At 38.9% G+C, this 4421-nt stretch overlaps 1 non-coding gene across 1 annotated transcript; it reads left to right on the top strand.

Moving 5' to 3' along the window:
• The first annotated feature begins 3697 nt into the window (after positions 1-3697).
• LOC141639629 (small nucleolar RNA R71) lies at positions 3698-3804 on the top strand. The gene has a single exon (XR_012542603.1). It is a non-coding gene; the product is annotated as a small nucleolar RNA R71 (small nucleolar RNA).
• The last annotated feature ends 617 nt before the right edge of the window (positions 3805-4421 follow it).

Raw genomic sequence — 4421 nt, 5'->3', positions numbered from 1 at the left:
CTAGCAACATGAGGACTAACACCTCGGCCCCATTGAGGTGTTCTTATTTCATTGTTCCCACTTTTGAAAATCCAAAATGACAAAATTTAGTTTCATGCATTGCATCTTGTGTGCATGAACTACCCCAACTTTAGGACATTAGAAATAATGTCTATCTCGGTTTGGGGAAGTACATGCATACGGAACGGGAGGTAATCTAAATTACGCTCTCCGTCATAAACAAAAACCCATACATCATGTAGTGTAGTATAGTATAGCTTGCATTTAGTGCAGAATTCATGCATCATGTTTGCATAATTTCCCATCATTTTGGCCATTGAGGACAATGCCCATATTAGTGTGGGGATGGGGAATTCTAACTTAACTTTTATTGAAAAATTTCGAAAAATCACAAAAATATGTCTTTTAATTTCATAATTTCGAAAAACCATAAAAATTTGAAAAATTTAAAAATCTAAAAACAAGTTCATTTCCTTTTTAGTGTAGTCTTGTATATATTGTTTGTATATATTGTTTTTGTCCATCCTTTTTCACATTGATTGACTACGCCACACCCGAGACATGAGGAATATGAAGACCGCATGGTATGATCTTTCCAATCTCCTTTTTCCTCTTTATGTTAATGACTATGTGGCTTTATTTTGATTGATGCGGTATAAACAATGTGAATTTAGGACTTGCATTTAGATTATATGACATATTAGTTGGTAGAATCATATGCATTAGGATGTATATATGTTAGTTGCATCATGGCATGTAGTTTGCATGTTAGAAAAATTTTGCGAAACCATCTACTTGGGAAGCTTGACAAGTGTATATAGGCCCTAGTAGATGCTTTTTCTTCTTAAGACTTTGCTTGTTAGAATACTTGTAAAACACCCTAGGATGTGTCATGCTAGTATCCTTTGACCCATGCATTAAGGCCTAGTCAAGAGTACCTTGTGGTGTGATAACTCCTTGGCTACCGTTTATTCCAAGGTGACCCTTGAAACCATGCATCCATCATTCATATTCTACCACATTTTGTCACAAAAGGGAATGGGCACAAAAAAAAATAAATTTGAGTTCGAGAAATGAAATGAAAAGTGAAAGAAAGTTTGCAAAATTGCATCAAAAGAAAAGAGGAGCAAAAATAGACTCCTATGCTTCAAATATAAGCCACCCTCACTACATATGGGGTGAGTTTGAAAATGTTCAAAATAAAATGAGAAAAATTGAAAAGTTGTCAAGTGTTGAAATGCCAAAAATCAAAAGAAATGGCAAGAAAGTATTCTCAAATGTTATATGCCACAAGAAATTGGGGGGAAAAACAACAACAAAGCAAACTCCCAAATGAAACTCAAATATCTATTGATCCCTTTATTCATCGTATCCATTTTTGTGCATGGTAGAGAGGGGACGACCCTTCTTCTTGTCTAGGCAAGAGGGGGAATTCCGCGATCCTCCAGTGTTTATAACACCATAGGGAGTCTATTCTTGACAAAAGCATTTAACGATTGAGGACAAAGGTACCCTAGCTTGACACAACTTGGAGGTGATTTATTGGTATCCTTCTAGGCTTAGTAGTTTGAAGAAATTGCATCTATGAAGGAGTGTGTACCCTTGAATTGCTTCCCTTGTAGATAATTTCCGCCACTTAGATGAGGAAAGTGGCTATTCTTTTGTAGATGCATCCATTACTTGATTTTGTGTGCTTAATGTTTGCATGTGTCGCCATTTTGGCAAGTCCTGCCTTGCCTTGCAAGAAGGCATCCTACCTCATGGTTGTCTTGTTGTGAGTTGAAGGGGCGGAGTGAGACCCGCTAATTGTCTCATATCGGCTATGTTATTAGGTTAGTTTAAATAACGGTCCTAGTCTTTGTCACCTCTTTACTCGGGACGAGCAAAGGTTCGGTTTGGGGATATTTGATGTGACCATAATTAGAGCATATTTAGTCCCCGAATTAGCCTTGTTCCCATGCTTTTTAGTGCATATTAGGGTCATTTATTGTCTTTAGTCCTTTGTTTTGCATATTCTTTGAGGTTTGTGTCTTTGGTAGGAAAGGAGTGCAAACCTTGCATTTTCATGGCAAAATGAAGCAAAATTGATTGAATTCAATAACCAAGCATCAAGGAGAGACAAGATTAGAAGGCCTTTGTACATACTATAGTAGATGGGCAATGATGAGAAAAGATCCTTGCATCCCCGAGGAAATCCTCAAGGATTCTATGAAGAAAAAGGAAGAAAAGAAGAAGGAACGAAACTGTAAGACAATCCGAGAGGATTGCCCTGAATCCGCCCGTCCAAGGCCTACAATTCGAGCGTCTTCCTCAGCTGGACGCTCGGCCAAAACCTCCAAAATCCGCCCGTCTTCCCCCTCTGGACGCCCGTCCAGAAACATCCAAATCCGCCCGTCCCGTGCCTAAGACGCCCGGATTCCCATACAGTCTTTTCGTCTTCTACAAGCTTCAAGGAAGGATGCGCATATTTTTCTAAGACCGGCAAAAAGGAGACCGGAGTCTCCCTAGAGACCGGCGATTCCTCAAGGATTTAATCGTCATTTAAGCCCTTAGTTAACCCTAATTCATGTACCTAATCCCCACTATAAATACCCCATTAGTCTAATTAGAAGAGCATGTTCTTCTTAGCAATCTTTAGTGTAGTTAATATCAATCAAATCTCTCTTTAATCTTGTAATCAACAATTAATCAAATTTTAATACAAGTTTCATTTCCTTAATCTCTCTTTAGTTCATCCTTTATTTTGGGTAATTGAAGATTATTTGGGTTATTATTGGGAGATTGACAACCTTCCAATCAATCATCAAGTACTTCTATTATTCTTTGCTTTATTATTGGAATCATTAGTAGGTATAATTCTCTTAATCCCTTTTTAATTATTGTTAATTATCTTCATTTATTCATCATGTTTCACTTTGTTGGTATGATTGACAACCTTGCTAGCATGTTCAACATGATAATGAGTGAGTAGTTTCCTTAGCTAGGGTTAATGGGTAATTAGGGGAAACCAACATGGGGGATGATTCATGCTTAAATTAATATGTTTTCATAGTTTATTTGCTTGCTTGTTGTGATCTCAACTTATGCACATGTTATGTTTGATGAAATGCGAGCCTATGAATCCTTGCATTTTTTATCCATCACCTATCTTTTCAATGAGACTTGTAAGACATAAACCAACTCGAGTCTCATTAGACCATGCATATAGTTGAGTAGGAAAGATTAAGTCGACTTGTAGGTGTTGTACAATCTAATCGATTCGGCTCCGGGACCCAAACTTTCCTAGGATTGTAAGATATAAACCAACTCGATCCATCACAACAATAATTGCTTGCTTATAATTTGAGAATATGTTTGTATGATCAATTCCCATGAAACCCCTATGACCCCATGACACCCTAGTGCCTTTTATCAATTGTTTACATCCCTTTTTAATCATCTTGCTTGTTTACTTTCATTGCTATTTAGTTTAGTGATCTTCTACTTCAAACCCTCAAATTGTGACACCCTTAGACACCACTAGTTGCAATAGAAAATCTCATCTCAATTCCCGACCCTTGGGATCCGACCTTTACTTGCCTCTTTACTAATTGTAGAGTTTTTTGTGAAGCTATAAATTGTGTTTTGGTCTAGGTGCTCCTAATGACAAGTACCGAAAACTAAACCTCCTCGAGAGTCCGACCAAAACCAATCATCTAGCCCATGATGTGGGCATTGTCTTTGAAGTTCTTTGTACTTCTCCCAAGCCTCATATAAGCTCTCAAGAGCTTGTTGACGGAATCCGGAAATTTGGCTCCTCAACGTTTGAGTTTTCTCCGGTGGAAAAAACTTTTGATAGAAGGTTAGAGCCAAAGTCTCCCAATTGGTGATTCCCATGGCGGTGCAGTCAAGGCTATTGATCCAAAGTTTGGCCTTGTCCTTCAAAGAGAAAGTGAAAAGTATCTCCCTTATTTGGGCTTGAGTGACGCCCGTTTGACGGATCATTGAGCAATACTCACAAAAGTTTTGCACATGCAAGTTGGGATCCTCCAAAGGACTTCTCCCAAATTGGTTTCTCTCCACAAGGCTAATGAAAGCCGGTTTGATCTCGAAGTCCAGTGCGGTGATTTGAGTGGTTGTGATACCGGCCGGAAGCATGGCCGCGGTGGGCTTTGAGTGATCGGAAAGTTTCACCATCTTTTTTGTAGTAGATGGTGATGGTGGTGGAGATGATGAACTTGAAACCTCCTCCTCTTCAAGGGCTTCTAGATCGTCTAAGTAAGACTTTCTAGCACTTTTGGCTTGTACGGGAGAAGAGGCCTCTTTCACTTCCTTCCAAAAACGTCGTCTTCTCCTAAAGGTTTTCTCGGGCTCGGAATCCGGTGAAAGCAATTCTCCCTTACGAGAGGACCTGGGCATAAGACAACAATTTCTAGAGAAGT

The sequence above is a fragment of the Silene latifolia genome, unplaced genomic scaffold (assembly GCF_048544455.1).
Source record: "Silene latifolia isolate original U9 population unplaced genomic scaffold, ASM4854445v1 scaffold_482, whole genome shotgun sequence".
Classification (NCBI taxonomy): Eukaryota; Viridiplantae; Streptophyta; class Magnoliopsida; order Caryophyllales; family Caryophyllaceae; genus Silene; species Silene latifolia.
The sequence above is the reverse complement of the archived record's forward strand: the minus strand, read 5'-3'. Positions and strand labels throughout refer to the sequence as shown.